This window comes from Miscanthus floridulus, chromosome 11, assembly GCF_019320115.1.
Source record: "Miscanthus floridulus cultivar M001 chromosome 11, ASM1932011v1, whole genome shotgun sequence".
NCBI classification, from domain to species: Eukaryota; Viridiplantae; Streptophyta; class Magnoliopsida; order Poales; family Poaceae; genus Miscanthus; species Miscanthus floridulus.
In genome coordinates, this window is record NC_089590.1 from 80,632,577 (window position 1) to 80,655,724 (window position 23,148).

General features: G+C 43.0%; 1 pseudogene; it reads left to right on the plus strand.

Annotated features, from left to right (window-relative positions):
- Window positions 1-6,566: 6,566 nt before the first annotated feature.
- LOC136494809 (probable small nuclear ribonucleoprotein F) lies at window positions 6,567-7,818 on the plus strand (annotated as a pseudogene).
- Window positions 7,819-23,148: the final 15,330 nt, after the last annotated feature.

Below are 23,148 nucleotides of genomic sequence, written 5' to 3' on the forward strand. Positions count from 1 at the left end.
CATTAAAAAAAGTCTTGTATTTTTGGGTGTTTTTTTTAAAATAATATTTTTTAATAATGAATTGCAAATCTAGAAGCTGGTATACCAAATTTTGACATATAGCCTATTGTCGGCCTCTCAAAAGCCGACAGCAGACCTGTCGGCCTGTCACTACCCGGTAGGGATACGTGGCACACGAAACAGTGATCCTGTCGGTATCTGGGGGGCCGACAGGTCCAGTCGCCCCGTGGGAGGCCGACAGGTCAGTCCCCATATACCACGCCAAGGTCGCTTCTGGGCACTCGATGCTCTGCGTCTTGCCCAGTGGGTTGGATAATACACACGACGATATTCAGAATAGCTAACGCTTGCTTGTTTAATTTCAGACGCACTTGATTGGCCTGATGATCCCGTTCTTTGTTAGTCAATCACTGGCTTTGTTTATACATGGTACCTCGCATGACATAATATATTCTCTGTCATATATGGTGCGACCCAAACTATTGGACTGTTATTATATATATAAGACTTGCTAAAATTCTGAATTTTAGCTTTCTTTCGTACTATGGTTATTTTATATATTTATATTAAATTACAATTTTAGCTCGTTGCATTTTATGTAGACATAATCTATAATTTCCGGTTCTGAGAATAAAAACTCGTTAGACAAAACCGCAAATCCGACAAAATCTAGCCTATGTTGGTACAAAGACAATTACCAATTTACAATTGTTTCTATAGTTAGATAAGAACAACAAATTATTTTCTTATGATACAAGGACAAACAATAATCATAAAAATAATAATTTATTTGTACTAGTTGATTTATAAAAGCGTTGTCTAAAATCATCTTAAAATTCAGGTATCTGAAATACAGGAAAAAATAAATAAATAATAGATATAGCTACGGCAAACATTTGGGATTGCATAAGGCGCAGTTTGCCCTACACTCCTTCAACGTCCTATAGCAATACTCTTTCCGGCTTGCATCTGGGCAGCAGTAGCATTTCTCCAGGTGAGGACTGGAGTAATCGCACCTGACCTCAGTGCAAAAAATGATGATAACCCGCGCGGAGTTGACAGTGCGACGACCTATGGAATTTTTGTGTTCATCAATATGAGCAGTATAAATCATATATCTATATTGATTTTTTTTTTTAAAAAACTTATAACAATAAGAAGACAGGGTGGCCATGTATACGTACACTGTGTTGGCAATGCCAAGGATCCAATGAGCAAGGTGAAAAGGAACATGGCCTTCACGCTTTTGTCCATCGTATTCGATCACTGAGGATCAGTGTTGGTTTGGACACGAGCACTGAGGAGCAAGAGCAAAGGGGCTTCTCGCCAATATATAACATGCGCGGTAGCAAACATTTGTAATTTGCAACAAGTTACGGGCAGCGATAAATGACATTTTCACCGCTGGCCATGCATTCTCTCTCCTTTTCTTTTTAGATAATGATGCATTCTCTCTCCTACCCATGCAAAGTGGGCTGTCAACTAAATTCTGAAACTAATTAAGCTGAAAGTTTACTGGTATTCACGTGTCTTGGTTCGGCCGGATGGGGTTTGGGCTTCACGTGTGCTCTTGGGCTTACTTTGCTTGTGCTTTGAGGGCTGTCGTCCTGGCCCAGACGAAACGAGAGAGAGGGACACGTGCGCGCGCGCGAACGGACAAGAGCAAAGTCGGACTTCCACCGAAGAGTAAACGCGAGAACAAGGAATAACCACATTCAGAGGTTGCGAAAGGAACGAGTCTGGGCGGTCTCGCATGATGTAAAAGTCGCGGTCGCTCAGGAACATTTCCAAAATATCATGAAACGGTCGCCCCAACGGCAGGCTGATTTAAATTGTGAGCGACTGTAAATTTCGCCATATAACCTTGACATGCTTGCCAGCGACTTTACAGAATCCGAGATTAAAGGTGCCATAAATCAAATGAGTTCACAGGCCTTTTTTCAAAGAATATTGGGATATTGTCAAAGGGGATATAATGAACACAGCCAACGCTTTCCACCGACTGCGCACCTCCGATTTAGCCATACTCAACACAACAAACGTTGTGCTTATTACAAAAAGGATGGGGCAGAGTCGATCTCGGATTTTAGGCCCATAAGCTTAATTCACTCCTTCGCGAAGATCATTGCAAAGGTTTTGGCAATATGCATGGCACCTCACATGAATAGTGTGATCTCCAAGAGCCTGAGCGTCTTCATTAAAAGAAGAAGCATCCATGACAAGTTCATGTCAGTTCGATGTGTTGTGCGTCGATTCTATAGATCCAAGACACCAGCCCTGTTTTTCAAGCTCGACATAACAAAGGCCTTTGACTTGGTCCGTTGGGAATATCTACTCACCCTGGTGAGTAAGCTCGGTTTCCCCCCAAAATGGAGAGAGTGGGTGGCTGCACTGCTATCAACATCATCTTCTCACATCCTGTTAAATGGTGTCCCCACTGCACCTATCAAACATGACAGGGGAGTGCGCTAAGGCGATCCTCTTTCACCATTGCTATTTGTCATTGCTATCGACCCACCGCAAAAAAAATCATTGACCTTACGACGGATGAAGGCCATTTGGTAAAATTCAAGGGAAAACAAGCTGTCATGCGGACATCCATATATGCAGACAACACGGCAATCTTTATTAAGCCCTATAAGAAGGATGTCACTGCGCTCGTTGATATTCTCGCCAAGTTTGGTGAAGTGTCAGGACTCAAAATAAATGTTCAGAAGTCATCTGTCATCCCCATAAGATGTCAAGGTGTCGATTTGAATAAGGTCCTATGCGATTTCCCTGCAAGACGAGCCCTCGTCCCAACTAAATATTTAGGTCTACCTCTGACAAGCACCAGATTGCGGAGGATCGATTTTCAGCCACTTGTTGACAAAGCTGTAAGTAAGCTCACGGTTTGGAATGGCAAGAATATTAACCATGCTGGAAGGTCCACTTTAGTCAAAGCGGTCCTCACCTCACAATCTGTGTATTGCCTCACGTCACTAAGAGCTCCTAAAGCCATGCTAAAGGAAATTGATAACCCCAGAAAGAGCTTCCTATGGGCTGGATCCGACAAGCTAACCGGGGGAAAATGCAAAGTGAATTGGTCACGTTCCACAAGACCAACTGAATCGGGGGTCTAGGCATTCTTCATCCAGAAAAATTTGTAAGAGCACTACGTCTCTGATGGTTGTGCAAAGAGTGGAAGGATGGAGGAAGGATGCTGAACAATCTTGACACACCGTGTGACACAACTGATAGGCTCCTATTTGCTGCAGCAACTTCAATCACAGTTGACGATGGCATGAGAACATCTTTCTGGTGCAACGCCTAGCTACAAGGTTAAAGGCTCCAAGATCTAGCGCTAAATATCTTCTGAATTTCAAAAAACAAAAGCAAGTCACTCCACGAAGGTATGCACAACAGAGCGTGGATTAGGGACATAGACCTACGACATGCAGGCTTCACCTCCAAACACTTCGTGGAATATGTCCAGCTTTGGAGCACTCTTAGCCACATCCAACTAAACCCCGACAGGCAGGTTAACATCAACTGAAATTTTAAGCCAGATGGAAAATTCACGACAGGATCGGCCTACCACGCACAATTTGTTGGAGCAACGCTGACAAATTTCAAGTAACTCATCTAGAAAGTCTGGGCGCCGCAAAAATGCAAATTCTTTGCATGGCTCGCCATCCAAAATAGAATTTGGACCGCTTATAGGCTACAAGCGCGGCAATGGCCAAATAATGGAGTGTGCCCCCTGTGCGGGCGCAGTCAAAAAACTGGCGGCCATCTATTTCAAGACTGTCGCTACACTAGGCGTATATGGGAAGGCATTGCAATATGGTTGGGTAATAAGCAGCTACGACCTCCCGCCTGGGTGCTAGGAGACTCTGTACAAACTTGGTGGAAAAACATAGATCGCACACCTTCGACGATGAGACAAGGTCTTCGATCCATCATCATTCTTATCTGTTGAGAGGTGTGGAATGAAAGAAACACAAAAATCTTTGAGTGCAAGGAGTCCGCACCAACACAACTCCTCCCGAAAATCAAGAATGAAGTGGTCATGTGGGCAACACGTCTCTAAGTTATTATTGCACGTTCGATGTAAACCATGTTTGTACTTTGCCTTTCTTTCTTCTTTTTAATACACTATGAAACCCTCGCCCTCTCGCGCCGACCCTCGCCCTCTCGCGCCGACCCCGACGGCCTCCTCCTCTCCGCTCTCTCCCTCTCTCGCTCTCCCTCCCTCCATCCATGCCACCATGGCGACGGCGCACGAACCGCACGGCCGGGACAGCGCTGCTGCGGCCGCCCTCGTCCTCCCCCTCCCCCCACCCCCCAAACCCCCACGCCGTCCCCTCCCCTCCCTCTCTCTCCTCTCCACTCGCTACCTCTCTCTCCCGATGACGCCAGGCAGTGCGCGCAGCCGGCCTGACGCGGGCCGCAGCCACCGCCGGCACTTACACGGGAGGCCTGGCCGCTAGCCTCTACTGCCCGCCCGCTGCGGAGCTTAGGCTTCGCTCTCTCCCTTCCTCCCCCTCCCCTTCCCTTGCCGGCGTCGGGGATGGACGTCGATGTAGGCTTATCGGCTCGATCTTCCTTGCTGGCGGAGGCCCAAACCGACGGATCTGGCGGATCCGGTGCCTCTATGGCCGGATTCGTCTGTCCTCCCGTCCGATCTGTGCAGCCAAGAACCTTACGGACGCCATGACCGTTGGTGCCATGGTAGAGGACCGTGGCCCAACCACGGAGCTGCCCACTGCCCCCCTTCCCTCCCGAGGCGGCGGTCACGTCCTTCCTCTCCCCCATCCTCCGCACGGCCTCCTCAATGCCTCCTCCAGTCGGGGAGCGTGAGCTCCTTTGCTCGGCGAAACCCTAGGTACGGCCCAGACCCTAAACTATAGCGTGCGCTCTCTCCCCTCCTTCCTCCCCTTCCCTAAACTCCCTCTCCTCACTACGGGGATCGTCCCCCCCCTCTTGGCTGCAGCGAGCAAGGTCGCCCAGCGTCCATCGTCTCCTGTTGTCCTCCTATGCAGAACTGATATCCTTACTTGTACGTTGATGATTAATTGTTTCATTCATCTCATCTACTGAGGCTTGGGGATTGTGCAGTGATGATTCTTTAAAGACCGAGACAATGGAATTGTGCAGTCATGATTATATAATTATTCCGTTCTTACATGAATCTTGCTATTTTCGCTTCCTTTGTCGTGGCTGTGTCGTCATATTACTTGCACATTTTTTCCATTTGTTAGTCGGTATACAACCATTGTCAATGATGTCTTTGCTTCATACGATTTATCGGTTGTTCTATTACTGAGCAAACAACCCCTTGCCGATGATGTATACTTGGTGAACTGCAATATCTGTGCGCTGCGCCGCCTCTTAGGGTGGCTCCGACGGTTGTGACCGTGGTGCCCCCTCTGTTGCATTCGTTTTGTGGCGTCTCCCAGGTAAGGCAAGACCATCCCTCTGCTCTGTACTGATCCCATTGCAGTCTCCTCTATGTGGCTCTTTCTGGATTATAAGTGTGTGACTAGGGTGCTGTTTTATTTATTTAAGTCTGAGCATATGCCATTGTTGATGATGTGATGATGACTGTGAGGTGCTTTTAATATACCTGAACATGTTTTTGTGCCTTTGCTATTTTGTGTTTTTGTTGGTTGAACATACGTCAATGCTGATGCTGCTGCAAACAAATATCTTTATCTGAAATATACGATCTGATTTTTGCTAACATGGACGGCCTGCAAGAGGCGGTCATGATTATCACTCTTCTATGTTTTTTTCTTTGTCATTGCGAGTGAGGTATTCATATATGTCAAACCTGCAAATATTTACATGCCATTGCTATTTTGCAACTTTTTACCGAACATGTCAGTGCCAATGTTGCTTGACACCAAATATCCTCTTCTCAGCTATACCGTTTGAGAATATGCAGCCATTATTATCACTGTTTGTGTTTTATGCTCTTTTTTCGTGGGGCATCTTCGTATGTTTTTGTGGATATTGCTTTCTACACTTCGGTTGCGGTTGTCGTGAGCTCAAGGTGGCACAGTTCCAGCCGCCAAGCAGGCTCTAAGCCTCCTAAGAGCACACATAGTCTTAAACATTTGATTTGATACATTCATGTCTTAATTCGATGAACCTCAAATTTGAATTGGTACTCAAATGGTACATGTTGCTATGTCCTGGCTTCAGAGATACAGGTACAACTACCCCTCAAGTTGTCGTTCTGTTTACGGTTGTGCCGAGACTATAAATCAGCATTTATCTAGATGTTTAGGTTGCTTTATAGAATAGTTTTCTCATTGATATATTTGTCTACAGATAGAGTACCTTTTATACCTCAGGTTTGTAGCAGGAAGGTACCATGCTCTTCTGCATTATGAAACAATTATATTAAATTTTATTAATGGTAATATGCTTGACTAGATAAATGGATGAGTGTCTCACTGTCTCCTTCCAAGGTGACTTCGATAATGAGATTTAAAATGTTGATCTGTTTATACATTTTTGCCATGATGCTTAATATGTGCTGTATTATTGGTCTATTTTTCAGTAAAATGTTGAGACACTGGGTGCATCATGTCATGCATGCCATATTTTTGTGATATTCTTTACGCACCAGACTGTTGTAAATGCCTACCTTCCAATTAATGGCAGAAATCTATCATCTAGTTGACCAATGGGCTTAGTAATAATGAACTACGGAAATCCAAAGAATGAGAGTCTTGTTATTTATGTTTGCTAGCTATAATAAAGTAAGATCTTATGGTATACGTGCTCACTAATCAACTCTCGTTTTGTGCAGACTGTGCCAGTTAATCCAAAATCTTTCCTGAACAACTTGACAAGGAACCCTGTTAGTGTCAAACTCAAGTGGGGTATGGAGTACAGAGGTAATATCTCCTTTTTATATTCAGTTTGAACCAGAACATTTTATTTTCCAGATACTGCCCCTGCTCTTAATCAAACTGAAAAACTTTTATTATACATTCCCATGTTATCTTGCTTCGGTGGACTCCTATATGAATCTCCGGGTACTAATTTGACGGTTTGGCTATCATACTATTAGAGTGGTCGTCTATTGAATACTTTTTAGATGAATAGCTAATCATCAATTGGGTCTAAATGACATACAAAATTAATTGCTGCCTTTTTCCCCCTACTGTGTGCAGCTTGCCAACACTGAGTACGTTGATGGGCAATTCTCTAGAAACCTGGGAGAGATTCTAATCAGGTAATGTGTTCCTTTCTTTCTAGCTTATGTCAAGTAGTAGTGTTTTGTAATAAATCTAGATATAGAACTGGGAAAAGCTTGCATACATCCTATCATCCTGCTGCCCTATTCCAACTTTCGATACTTGCAAAGTACTATGCTAGTGTTGATCAAGTTACATGTTAAGGAAGGCTAGGACTTCTTCAAAACTTAAATTGCTGTGAACTGGATCTTCGGTCGATAGTATCTGATCAAACTAGGCCCTGTTGCATTGCATAATCATTTGGCCCCTGTATGATTCAGTTTTATGTTTCTACATCTACATACAGGTGCAACAACGTTCTGTATCTCCTAGCCGTTCCAGAGGATGCAGAGATAGAGGATGCATTGTGAGAAGATGCGATCCATGTTAGATTGATAAATGTAATATGATTCTGACATGTATGTTTGAATATGCCAGTGACAACTACACCTACCAGATCCGAGCTTATGATCTTTTGAGTGATGAAACATGATGACAGTAGGGCTTGAGGTGCTGTTCAAACTGCTTTCAGTTAGACAATGCTGTCATTCAACTGAATGTGAGGGGTATCAGATTTCTTGAACAACTCTTGCCTCATTGCCTACTACCACAGATTATCTAAATGTGAAGTATGATGAGGCTCAAGGTATGCTAATTATTGTGCTCCAGTCTTTCATTTTTTGTACCTGACATATCTACATTTAACTCCTAATATTGTTTCCATATAAAGATTAAACATATTTTTCACCTGCGCCTTAACCAGGTAATTTGCCGGCGCGCGCGATGGCGCGCGTGATGGACTAGTGCATCAGAACAGAGAAAGAGGTAGCGGTGCATTCCTGTTGCAGATTGCGGTGGCGTGTCCACTGTGATCAGCAAGGACTTACGGGCTATTTGGTGCAACCCTGAGCTATTTGCCTGAGCATTTCAAATGCCTCTGAGCTGGCTGCTACTGGTTATAAAAATCCCTGGTCAGTCAAATGAAATACTGTTGTACCATTTGCTTAAAGTCCTAGATATTTACCTAAGTGGATAGAAGAACCGACAATGTTTGGTTTGTTGGTTGCCTGGAGAAAAGACAACAGTGTTTTACGGTGATTATAAAACCAGGCAGCTCAGCGGACTCCCAGCGACCAATTTCATGCGCCTGGCCAAAAGCAAGCAGCACAGGCATTCACACCAGGCAATGAAACTCGGGGCTCCAACCAATGCTCGGTTCGTTTGGCTGATAAGCCATAGCTGAAAGTACTGTTAGCTGATTTGTTGTGAGAGAAAAAAAATTATTTGTTGGTTGAAAAAGTACGGCTTATAAGCCAAGCGAACATGGCGCAAATGAAGTTCAGGCAAAGCACAGACAGGGTCCAGTCCAGGCAATTATGGCCAGAGTTGCATCCAAACAACCCTAGAATTATACAGTTCAAGAACTTACAAAGCCGTCTTTGGGACTTTTCTCCGCACCGAGGGCGTCAGGAATCTTCTGCTTCTTGGTGATTTGGGTCTTACTCTCAGCACTCTATTGGTAATGTCCTGAGCAGCAGCATGGGACATGGGCTCAGGAGCCTCGCAAGTAGGGTCGGACCCGTGTACTCAAACATCGGGTGCTCTCGCTCCTGAAGTGGCTGAATCTGTCATTGATAGAATATGAACACGCGTGCTTCGCTAGAGATACCCTGTCGGCAATGGTGCTTCATGTCCATCACTAGTTGCTCTGCCTCGGCGAATTCAAGATCTGACATACCAGCCTTGACCTTCTATGGGTAGGTGAGGAAGTTGTGTGAGAAAGTAGGCACACTGTCATCCTGAATGTAGAACCACTTCTTCCACTCCAGCACATTGGAGGGGAGATCGACATGGAAAAAAGGGAGAACCCTCCACTGATTTAATTCGGCCGGTTCGCTGGTTGGTTTCTGGGCTGGTTTGAGCTGGCCGGTGCTAGTTTATTGTGAGAGGAAAACACTGTTGGCTGGCTAGTTTGGGCTGGCTGAAACCAACCAGCGAACAGGGTGCCCGCAAACTTGCAATCCTCTGCCTTGCGGGGTCGCCAAAAAAGCATCGACAGAAAAAGCCCCAATGTGGCCGAATCCCCACGAAATTCTCACAGAACGAGATGAAAGGAGAGAGAAGCACAACTCCGTTGGGGGTAAGGTGATGCACCTGCGCTTCGTGGTAGCAAAGAAGATCACAGATGAACCAATGCATGGGAACATTGAATCCTCGCCTGAAGTAGTTGAGAAAGACGGCGGTCTCTCTGGTGTATATAAATCATTTCTTGTAAACATGGTAGTCTATATAATGAAATCAAGAGTCTTATTTTGAACCTGTGAAGTACTGAGATCTGGAATGGAAATGCAAGATTTTGTTCCCAGTGATTTTTGCTTGTTGTGTGTTTAGACATGGTAGATACTTATTCAATAATACATTGAGTACATGTTAAGCCCCAAATTTCCACTTATGGCAAAAATATATCAGGCTTGAACACAAACAAATCTATTTTGACAAGCACATAATTGGTAAACAGATCAAACGCACACGAGATCCATCTGTGCCCACCAGAAGAATCCTCCACACAAGGGCTAACTCCTCAAGCTGCACCTGCCACAGGGTAAAATAAACCATGAGTACATAATATACTCGCAAGACTTACCCGACTAGAAGGAATAGTTTCCCAACTCCAAGGGATATGATAGACAATATGGTTTGCTGTTTTCTTTTTGTTTACGAAAAGCATTACTAATAGTACGTCCTTAAGATCATGTTTTATTAGCAGTCATGATTACTTCATTAGCTAACCATTCTAAGTACGCACCTGTTCTACTTTCAAGTAAGGGTTGAGCAATCAGAATCATTTCACCATCTTTCATCTTCCAGTTCTTACTACGGTGCTAGACCATAGCCAAGTCATACCGTCTCATGGAAACAACGATTCGCTAACCAATGTATCACAGCTGGGTATCCCGAAACACACGCCTCGCTTGTACCTTAGGCACAAACAAGACCAACCCATTCCACTCCTGTCGAGGGGTCTAGGTCTCCGTCCGAACTTGGACTCCAAACCCCCACACTTGAGACCCGGTCTCAGTATGGTGCTTAGGCCTCCATATTCCCCCGCCTCCAATTAGTCGGTCCGAAAAGAGCCGGAACCCACGACAAGAACGCAATGAGCCTTCCCGCTCCCATAAGCATGTATGTGCTCAAAATAATAAGTCTGTGACCTGACTACCATCCACAGTAATGGACGGTCCTCAATCGACATGAACAGGGAAAACAGTGTAACCAAGTTAAGCCCCGTTGGCTGCGGGACACAACTTGTTACAGCCACCAATATCCCATGCCATATCCCTGCCCGGTCTCTATTTTCTTTTCATCATTTTATTATGAGAGTAATAATAATCTCCTATTGTGAGCAATGGCAGGTTAGTCACGCTACCGATGACTTAAGCATAGCATCTACTCGAACCTACACTGGTAAGACTCTTAGGGCATGTATATCTATGCATGTGGTTTCTATAAAATTCATGTAACGTAAATGCACAACACATATATATACGGTGAATTATAAAATAGATGTTATGCACCGGGGCTTGTCTTGGATAGGTGTGGTGTCAGCTGAGTTAGTCGGTGGTGGCTCCGGGACTTCCTCCCTCATGAGGATCTCCTCCTCGTATTCCTCGACGATCTCCTCGAACCCACGATCGTCGGTGGTCACTATCTCCACCAACTCGTTCTCTACATGCATGCGATGATGATGCAACAACTTAGCATTTAGGCAACAACAACTCTTAAAATAAGAATGCGCATATCAAGCTACTAAGCTAGCTCTAATGACTAAGATACTGAGCTAACTATCATCTTCATCAAGCAAAGTGTTGGGTTCAACTAACAAACACTCAGTTTTGCAATTTAGGGGTATATCTTTATTTCTACTTATGATTTAATGTATATTGAACAAAGAGCATTTAACTACCCTAATGCTTAGTCTATTCTAAGGCTACAAAAATTACAGTGAGCACATAATAATACAATGAAGCTACTATAAAAATTCCAGGACTAAAGTTATCACCAATTTACCACAAAAATTCTTGCAATGATTAATTTAATAATATGAAGCATTCTCAAATGATTTAATAGCTCCTAGTATCAACATGTATATATATAAACTAATTATACCAATAGATAGATCATAATTTTAGGAACCTAACCAAATTTGTTTCACAATTTTTGGACATCTACACTATTTTATATTAATTATCAAAGACTGAACAAAAGAAGCAAGCTGCTGCAGATGTTCTTTATCACTATTCACAATTTGTTATGGTCTGCATTGGTGAGGATGTTCGCCCTACTGAGCTCAGGTTGCATTTTATGAAGGCATATTTATATTTGTTATAATCAAGGATTCAAGGTTGACCTTTGTGGTTCCTCTATCTTGTGAATTTATCATATGCTTTTCTTTTGCTGAGATTTTTTTTCTCGAACACGCAGGAGAACTGCGTATCATTGCATTGAAAAGAAAAAAGGGACCCTTACAAAACACCACACACACCCAAAAGGAAACTACAAATCACCTTCCTTCGCGCCAGTAAAAGAAAAGGATATGACTGCAACCTAAAAATACACACACACCTTACTTAGACGACTGGGTGAAAAGGTAAAAAATACCTTTAGCCCCAGCCAAAACGCACAACTGTAGCTCCTCACTAGAAAACAATAAGGCTCTAGCCAAACAAGGAGGTACACCATCAAAAACACATCTATTCTGGTGATTCCAAATGGTCCAAGCCCCAAGAATCACAAGGGAATTGAGGCCTTTATGCAGTTGTCCTCCAAGGCTCCATCAGGAAGAATAATCTTGTCCCACCAATCAGCTGCTTCACTTGGACACTTTCTAAATCCAAGTTTCTTCAGGCTTTTATCCAGCATGATATTCTAGGCCCTTGGAGCTTGCCTCAAACCATAAAGAGCTTTACTGAGTTTGAGTACCATCTTCTCTTTTTCCTTCTGCACATAACCTTCTGGTTGACTAACATAGACCTCCTCTTCAAGTTCTCCATTCAAAAATGCAGATTTGACATCTAAATGGTGAACTTGCCAACCCCTATTTATAGCAAGTGCCAGCAACAATCTTATTGTATCAAGCCTGACCACTGGAGCAAATACCTCATCAAAGTCCACTCTATGCTTCTGCACATATCCCTTAGCAACCAATCTAGCTTTGTGCTTGATGACCTCTCCCACTGAATTTCTTTTTAGCTTATAAACCCATTTAAGTCCAATAGGCTTATGACCAGATGGTAATTCTGCAAGTTCCCATGTCCCATTCTTGCATATGGACTGAATTTCACTGTCCATAGCTACCACCCACTCCACATTTTCAGCAGCTTCTTGGTATGTGGATGGCTCTTCCATCATTGCAAGAAATGCACCCAATTCTGAATCTGATGCCAAATCAACTTCACTAGTTTCATCATAAACTTCATTTAAGTTTCTGAACCTCAAAGGTTCCTCATCATAGTCACTACTATTTCCTAGATCCTCAGGTTGTTGATCCCAACCTGCTCCCTGTGCAAAATTCTCTAAATTCGCTTCTTCTGTCTCTATTGTTGGTTCTAGAACAGTGACTGAATGGCCTTTAGTTCCTGTATTGACTGAACCTGACTCTTGGACAGCTCCTCCAGCTTCCCCTCCACTTGTTGATCCAACTACACTTGTTGACCCACCAAGAGAGCCATGCTGAGAGTTCTCACCACCACCATTTGCATCAGCAGATCCCACAATCTAAGTAATGAAATGATCTTGTTGTTCTACTGTGAGTCACCCTCGCTGCACAACATTTTACCACGGCCCCTGATCTATTCATTTTCTCCCCAGCATTTGAATGGCAGCGCACCGATTTGCTGATCCCCTTCCTTTCTCTTTGGCACCTACAAGGGGTAATTTTTTAAAACAAAAAAGAAATAAATGAAGTTAGCAGGCGCAATACATGTGTACAGGGGGTGGATCCAATAAAGGGACATGGGTGTACACATGTACACCCAATAATTTTTGCAAAAACTTCGAAGTTAGTAGGCTTGTCAAATAGCTAAATAGCTTTAGGTTAGGGTTTTGGTGCGTAGCTTCGCACAACATAAGGGAAGGGAAGATAAGGGGTGGGAGTACCTGGTGGGTGCTCCTTGCCGGCGAAGAGACCAACGAAAGCCTCAGCACCTGGCTTAGGGCGGTGGTGGCGTCTGAGAGCGAGAGGGGAGCAAGAGCAAGAGAGGGAGAGACATAACAAGGAGGAAGAGGGATGAAGCGGACGGAAGGGGAATGGTGATAGAAAATTCATTGCTTGACTTCCAATCCCAACTCTTAGACTCCTAAAAAATAACATCTCTGCTCACCACAAGTTTGTTAGTCTGAGGATTAAACATTCTATGAGCTTTACTCCCCTCCTCAACTCCAAAGTAAACCATTGGAGTGCTTCTGTCTTCTAATTTCTTCAGGTGTGGCATTGTGTTTTTCACATGACCCACACTGCCAAACACCTTCAAATGACCAAGATGAGGTTTTCTACCATTCCAAACCTCATAGGGGGTTTGAGTTCCCAAAGCCTTAGTTGGTAACCTATTCAACAAGTATACTGAATGCCTAACAACTTCTCCCCAAAACCTTCCTGACACTATGAAAGGGTCGAGATGGCAGACTAGAGGGGGGGGGGGTGAATAGTCTTTTCTAAAAATAAACGCGTCGGCTAACTGAAATAAGTGTGGAATTAAGACGATCGGTCTAGCCAAGACTACACCCCTCTATCTATGTTCTCTAGCACCTTCCAAAGATACTAATTAAGCAACAAAGGTGCCAGGCTAGCTAGAGCTCACCTAACCAATTCTAGAAGCAAGGTCACACAAACCTATGTCGCTAGTACTTTAAGCAACAAGGAAGCTCCTACACATGCTAGTAAGCAAAAGCACAAAGCCAACTAAGCTCACTAGCAATGCTCAATAACAATGCAACCGATGCCAAATTAGAGAGTGCAATTACTTAGCTACACAAACTAAGCAATGTGACTAACAAGGTTACACAAACCAAAATAGCCACGCAAGGGAGCTACTTCTATGCTACACAAGCAAGAAGGTAACTAGAAAGCTACACAAGCTAACTAATTACAAGAGCAACTACACAAGCTTAATGTATATGAAAGTAAATACAAGCTTGTGTAATGGGGATGCAAACCAACGGGAAGAACAAGGTTGACACGGTGATTTTTCTCCCGAGGTTCACGTGTTTGCCAACACGCTAATCCCAGTTGTGTCGACCACTCACTTGGTGGTTTGGCGGCTAATTGGCATCACCCGCCAAGCTCGCACATCAGGCGCCGCAAGAACCTACCCCAGAAGTGAGGGTAGCTCAATGACACGCTTTACTAAAGTTGCTCTTCGTGGCTCCCACAGGGCGAGCATAATGCCTCTCACAAAGCACTTCTTCGGAGCGCCGCACAAGCTTCTTGTGGGCTTCGACGGAGACCACCACCAAGCCATCTAGGAGGTGGCAACCTCCAAGAGTAACAAGCACCACTGGCTTGCAACTTGATCACCTAGTGCCACTCGATGCAACCTCACGATGCAATCGCACTAGAATCGCTTACTCACACAATCAGATGATCACTATCAAGTATGTGTGAGATGGAGGGCTCCTAAGCACTCTCAAGCATGGACACAAAGTCCCCCAAGGTGCTCAGCACCAGCCATGGCTAAAGGCCACTTCTATTTATAGCCCCAAGGGCTAAACTAGCCGTTACCCCTTCACTGGGCAAAAGTCAGGCCGACCGGACGCTGGACCTCAGTGTCCGGTCGCCCGATGACAGCCACGTGTCACCTACGTTCAACGGCATTCTTCCGATCTCAACGGTCATCTTCTGACTGGACGTAGCAACTTCAACTGTTTGGATGCTGGACCCTTAGCGTCCGGTCGTTTATAGTAAGGTACCGACCCCGACCGGACGCGTCCGGTCGGATGTGATTGGACACAGACCCAGCGTCCAGTCACTCTCTAGTGACACTGCTTCATCTGACAACAGGACTGGACACTGCCTCCAGCGTCCGGTCACTATGTGACCAGTGTCCGGTCCACTCTGTGAGACCCTATCTTTTCGGAACAGGGCGCCGATGGAGTTTCAAACCCTTCTCACTTCCGTTCCATCGCCGAGTTGATCCACATCAACTCCAACTTCATCTCCTTTGTAAATGTGCCAACACCACCAAGTGTACACCACCATGTGTATATGTGTTAGCATTTTCACAATCATTTTTCAAAGGATTAGCCACTCAACTTGCCACGCCACTCAATCCTAGCGATGATGCAAAGTTAGATCACTCGAGTGGCACTTAGATGACCAATATGCAAACAAGTTTGCCCCTCTTAATAGTACGGCCATCTATCCTAAACCCGGTCACAAACTTCTCTACACACCTATGACCGGTGAAATGAAATGCCCTAGGTTATACCTTTGCCTTGCGTATTCCATTCCATCTCCTCTAATGTTGATGCAACACATGCACCAACATGATCAACAATGATATGATCCACTTCATATCACCACGTGATCATATTGGTTCATCAATCTTGACATCACTTGCTTTTCATCGTTGCCTTTGTCCATCGGTGCCAAGTCTTGCTCAAGCTTCACCGCCACGCGGTCCATCGCTCCAAAGCCTCCGACTTGCCCTTCACGCTTGCAACTGGTCCATCAAGCCAAGTCTTGTCTTGATCTTCTCCACCTTGATCACATGACTCAATGTCATGTCTCATGTGCAATGAGCTCCTTCATCATCACATGTGTGAGCTTTGCAACATCTCCAAGCCATTTTCACCTTCATGGCATATGTTGCTCACACATATGTACCTGTGGACTAATCACCTGTGTATCTCACATAAACACAATTAGTCCACCTAGGTTGTCACTCAATTACCAAAACCACACAAGGACCTTTCAATCTCCCCCTTTTTGGTAATTGATGACAACTCTACAAAGATATGGAAATTAAGCTCTTTTGGATTCATGTTGCTTGCCCAAGCAATTTTACCATGTGAAAATGATTTTGGACAAGTACCACAAACCCGAAATGGTAGTATTAGCTCCCCCTACATATGTGCTAGAGTGTTTGATTTGAAGCTTGCACATATGCATAGATTAAAATTGTGGGAGAGTAATTACTACAAAATGATGCTAAGGTGTATAGAATAAACCTTTGAAGCGTGTACCAATCGGAGTTGCACCTTTAAGTTCATCCTTAGCACCATGGTTAGCTAGATATTACTTGGAAATAAAAGCACTAGATACCTTGTGAGATCAACATTAAAAGCAAGGTACTAGCATTACTTTGAAAAGCATACCAAGTGTCTAGCAATCATCCTATGCATGCTAGTTATCAAATCATCATTCAAGTTCTACAACTAGCATACACCACACAAGCATGCATATTGAATTTGAAGGCTTATGCAATGCAAGCAAGCACATGAATATGCACATATCAAATGCAATCAATCAAAGTTCATGAGCTTGCTCCCCCTACTTGTGTGCTTCTCTTGTCCAAGAAATTTTGATCCATCTCTTTTCTCCAATGTTGCTCCCTCTTTGTTCATATCCATGTCCAACCTCCTAAGCTTTCATATCTTATCTCTCCCCTTACACAATTTATCTCTCCCCCTTATAAAGGCTTTCATATCTTTGTACATTCTCTCCCCCTTTGTCATCAATTTCCATAAAAGGTGAGCTTCTTATTGATGCAAAGGTATACGTTTGGGGTAGATGGTTGAGGCTTGAATCTTGCATTTTTGATGGACATCACTTGATTGTTGGAATGACACCACTTGTAGGTACCACTTGTAACTTGTACCACTTATATCTTGTGTAGGGCTTCTTGAAATACCACACATAGCATCTTTGATCTTGATATCAATTTGTGGGACACCTCCCCCTATGTAATATCATGGGTGATCCATTTGATACACTTGAGCTCTTGTAGGTGAGGGATGCATTCTTCATTTGATGATCACTTAAAGTTGAGGATCACTTGTGGAACCATCGTCTTTCATGGTTGATATCATATATAGATGTAATACCACTTGTATGAAGTAGATACCACTTGAAAGAATCTTCTAATTTGGAACCACTTGTTGGATTTATCAATAAAGACCATTTTTTGAATATTTGCTATCTTCATGAGTACCACTTATAGGATGTCACTTGTGAGTTGATCTAGACATCACTTATGAAATCTTGATGAAATACTTGAGTCTAGATATCACTTGAAACATACAAACTAGATATCCATTTGCATTGTTGTCTTGTGCTTGTACTTTTATCACTATCATGAGCTTCTATGATTGACTTGAACTAAATTGATTTGCCTAAGCTTCCAAGTCCGGTTTGAACCAATGACAAGCTTCTTCACACCTCTTGCAAGGGTTATCTTGCCAATGTTGTACTTGTCACTTGTTAGCAATCTAAATTGAGTCAAGTACTTGGGTTCACTAGCTCATGAACAAATTCATATACTAACCACTAGATCAAGTAATCATTCAAACAATAGTGGTAGGCTATTAATTTAAACATTTCATTTGTTATGCATGATCCTATGAAGCATGAACTATATGCACTAACCGCATACTAGTAAGGGATGAAATGATCATGCACATTACAATAATACCTTTTCTATGTTGGAGTAGAGGATAGTCACATAGATTCCAATTCATTACTCCAATAGCAATGTGAAGTCCAATTATAAGCTTGGTGAAGACCAATAGATACCATGTTGAATTCCATTCTTCACCCATATGAAATGAATACCACTTATGATCAAGTGCACTTTCTTGTTGTGGTTGGCTTGCTTTATCTTTTGATCTTTGCTTGCATGAGAGCATCAATTTGAGAATACCACTTGAAAAATCATGACTAGCTCTCTTTTGGGTGTTGCTTGCTTTTCTTGATCAACCCTTTTGATTGCTTCAACTAAGCATCTCAAATGTTCCTCGGATCACCATTTCCATGTTAGCCTTCCAAGTACCACACTTGGTTTACCTACACATAGGTGGCAAACCCCTACACTAGGGAGAAGTGACCTATCTCTAAGAATCATTCTTGATACTCACTTGAAATGACTTGATTGATTGATCCAAGTGACGGACTTAACTTGATGAGTAACCTTGATTCTTTCTTTAAGTCCTTTTCTTTCTTCTTGTTTAAGTCATTTTCTTTCTACCAAATGATTTCCAATAGTCACTAGAACTTAAACTTCATCTTCAACTTGAGTTTTATCTTGATCTTGATCTTCATCTTGAGTACCAAAGGTGTGCAAAGTACACTCCACAATCAAATGGCCTTGTACTCATATCTTGTCATGCTTCTAGATCATCTCAAAACCAAACTTAGGTACCTGAAACACTTATAAATATGTTTCCAACTTGAGGACCTTTCAATCAAAGTGATTCTAGATCAATCCAACATTTGTCACTTTTCTGACAGATTTTGTACCCTTCAAAGAAATAAGCATATCTCCCAAAGTATAAATCTAAATACCACGAAATTTGGTGGAGATGTTATTTACTAAGTTATATAGCAGCTGTAAAAATTTGAGCTTCATTTGACTTCTAGATTGCTGCCATATATCAATTCTTCCACCACTGCTACATGCTGAAAACTGCTGCACTATAGCTAACAAGATCCACTCCAAAACCAAAGCATTTATTATTCAATTCTCATGAAAATTGTACAGCATCTTATACCATAAGTCTAGAGCATATACACCAATTTTTATGCCAATCCAATAAGTTTTGATCACTCAAACATGGCTAAGATCACAGCTAGCTCAGATTTTGCAATATAGGACAGATTTCGATAATTGAGCTATACTTCATCAAATATGAATCAAACTTGAAACTAACTTATTTGAATACTTCCATAAGACATATATCCATTCAAACCACTTACTAAATGTCATCTTATGAACTTATCCAACACAAATCAATCCAAACTTGACTACTAATTAATTATCCGTTCAATCATCTCATAGCAAGCAACATTGCATATTTATCCAATTCTATCAACTCATATGCACCCAAATGAAATGATCAATAAGAGATATACCTTGGTTAGCTCATGATCATCCAACTAGCAAGCTTCAACTCAATTATTTGCAAGTCATCAAATATATCCAATGAATCACCAACAACTTGAAATTGACACTTGTATGTTGATAGCACTTGGACTTCACTCAATTTTTCTCTTGGCATTGGGTTTGGATGTGCACTAAGCTTCATAACTTGATTCAACATATGATGAACAATGTGAGATCAATTGAATCAAGTCTCCAATGCCGATGATACCTACAATCAATCATCCACTTTTTGATGGTACTCAAACAAGTTTGGGTCCTCTCAAGTTAGGAGCAACATACTTAGGCAATGCCTTAGTATGAGTAACGGGATGTTTTGCAATAGCAACCATAGAGGTACCATTACCATCCTTTCTAAGCACATTATTATCAACAATTGAAATAGGCTTAAAAATGTCACTTAAGGGACATGAATGTGCCATGTGTCCCCTTTCCCAGCATGAGTAGCACTTTCTTTTTGCTTGAGCCTTCTCTTCTTTGCTCATGTGGTGCTTCTCATTGCCTTGCCTCTCATGGATTGCTTGAGCTTTCTTCTCAAGCTTGGTAGGACACTTAGAGGCAAAGTGTCCTGTACTTCTACACTTGAAGCACTTGATGTGAGCATGATCTTTCTTCTTATCTTCATTCTTGCTCATCATCTTGGCATCTTGAATTTGCATTGGATGCCTTGCCTTTTCACCCCTTCTTGTTTTCTTCTTCTTTGTCATCAAGTCACCACCATCCTTATGGTTGATCTTGATTTGCACTTGGGGTGTCTTCTCTTGCTCAACTTGTGGCTTTGGTTGAGGCTTCACTTGTTGCTTCACCAATTGCTTGGTTGGGCACATTGAGGTAAGATGACCCCAAGTGCAGCACTTGAAGCACTTGACATGCTTTAGCCTCTCTTTTTCTTTTATATTCTTGAGCTTCTCAATGTTAGGGCAACCATTTGCAAGGTGTCCTGCTTCATGACACCGGTAGCACATGGTATGAGAGAGCTTTCTTTGTTGTAGCTTCTTCATCTTCCTTTCTCTCTTTTCTTTCACCCTTTGTCATCTTCTTCATGAAGCCAAGGCCACACTTGTCACCATAGTTTCTTTGAGTCTTCAACATATGCTCAAAGGTGACTTGAGAGTTGTAGCACCTCTCTAACTTGTTGCTCGAATTCTTCACTTCATTTTTGAGCTCATTGTTCTCCTTCAAAAGGTTAGTCTCATAAGACATAGAAGTAGAACAAGCATCTATATGTGAAGAGCATGGCATATCTAATAAATCAACACAAGAGGTGGATACATGCTTCTTGCCTACATCATAAGGGTTAGCAACAATATGTGATTGATTAATTGACCCATGTGATGAGCTCTCATTATTTTTAAGTTTCTTTGTAAACATTTTAATGAGAGAAGCATGTTATTCTAATAATTTATCATGAGATGCAAGTAGTGTCTCATGATTCAATTTAAGCTCATTATGTGAAGATTTCTAAGCATCAAGTAAGTTTTTATGTTCTTCACAAGAGTTCTTTAGAAATGAGTGTTCATTTTCTAATTTCAATGTTTTAGCTTTCTCATTTTCTAAAGACATGGTCATGCTAGCAAGTCTACTAACAAGCTCATCATATGAATCAACATGATCAACCATATTATCATTTGATACCTTAGTGTCACCTTGTGATATGAGACAATGTGGTGTGGTTGGAGAGCATGTAGTAGCATCTTCATCATGGCTTGAGCATGAACCATCATTACCATCAAGTGTGCATGGGGTAGCATCATCACTTGCAACACTTGTGGCATCATCATCAACCTTGTCAAGTGAACTTGTAGTAGATTGATCATTATCATCATCACTTGACCATGAGGTGGAGCAATCTTCCACAATCACCAAATTGTGGTTATGCTCAACACACTCATGCACCTCCTTCTTTGGTTCATCCTCCTTCTTGAATTTGCCATCATCCCATGTGGAGGAATCACCAAAGGTTTCCTTGATGGACTCCCATATCTCACGAGCGGTTCCCTTGATGTTTACTTATTTCATCAAATCAAAGCTTAAAGCATCCATTAGAAAACAACAAGTATGTGCATCAAATTCATAGAGAACTCTTTGAGCTTTGGTGAGATTTCTATGGTCCAAGACATGGGTGAGACCACTTGTGACAATCCACTAAAATTTAGGTCCCTTTGCACGAAAATGATCAAGCATGTGATTTTTCCAAAGTGCAAAGTTTGCGCCATAAAAAATGTGTGCCTCACAAACTCTAGCCCACTAGACGCCATCCTCTCGGGTCGGTGAAGACCACAAATGAGAGATCGAGCTCTGATACCAATTGAAAGGGTCGAGATGGTGGACTAGAGGGGGGGTGAATAGTCTTTTCTAAAAATAAACGTGTCGGCTAACCGAAACAAGTGCGGAATTAAGACGATCGGTCTAGCCAAGACTACACCCCTCTATCTATGTTCTCTAGCACCTTCCAAATATACTAATTAAGCAACAAAGGTGCCGGGCTAGCTAGAGCTCACCTAACTAATTCTAGAAGCAAGGTCACACAAACCTATGCCGCTAGTACTTTAAGCAACAAGGAAGCTCCTACACATGCTAGTAAGCAAAAGTACAAAGCCAACTAAGCTCACTAGCAATGCTCAATAACAAGGCAACCGATGCCAAATTAGAGAGCGCAATTACTTAGCTACACAAACTAAGCAATGTGACTAACAAGATTACACAAACCAAATTAGCCATGCAAGGGAGCTACTTCTATGCTACACAAGCAAGAAGGTAACTAGCAAGCTACACAAGCTAACTAATTACAAGAGCAACTACACAAGCTTAATGTATATGAAAGTAAATACAAGCTTGTGTAACGGGGATGCAAACCAACGGGAAGAACAAGGTTGACACGGTGATTTTTCTCCCGAGGTTCACATGTTTGCTAACATGCTAATCCCCATTGTGTCGACCGCTCACTTGGTGGTTCGGCGGCTAATTGGCATCACCCGCCAAGCCCGCACGTCGGGCACCGCAAGAACCTACCCCGGAAGTAAGGGTAGCTCAATGACACGCTTTACTAAAGTTGCTCTTTGCAGCTCCCGTGGGGCGAGCACAATGCCCCTCACAAAGCACTTCTTCGGAGCGCCGCAAAAGCTTCTTGCGGGCTTCGACGGAGACCACCACCAAGCCATCTAGGAGGTGGCAACCTTCAAGAGTAACAAGCACCACCGGCTTGCAACTCGATCACCTAGTGCCACTCGATGCAACCTCATGATGCAATCGCACTAGAATCGCTTACTCACATAATCGGATGATTACTATCAAGTATGTGTGAAATGGAGGGCTCCTAAGCACTCTCAAGCATGGACACAAAGTCCCCCAAGGTGCTCAGCACCAGCCATGGCCGAAGGCCACTTCTATTTATAGCCCCAAGGGCTAAACTAGCCGTTACCCCTTCACTGGGCAAAAGTCGGGCCGACCGGACGCTCCAGTTGTGTTGATCGGACGCTGGACCTCAGCGTTCGATCGCCCGATGATAGCCATGTGTCACCTACGTTCAACGGAATTCTTCTGATCTCAATGGTCATCTTCTGACCGGACGCAGCAGCTTCAACTGATCGGATGCCTGACCGGATGCTGGACCCTCAGCGTCCGGTCGTTTACAGTAAGGTACGCAGCCCCAGCGTCCGGTCACTCTCTAGTGACACTGCTTCGTCCGACAACAGGACCGGACACTACCTCCAGTGTCCGGTCACTATGTGACCAGTGTCCGCTCTACTCTGTGAGACCCTATC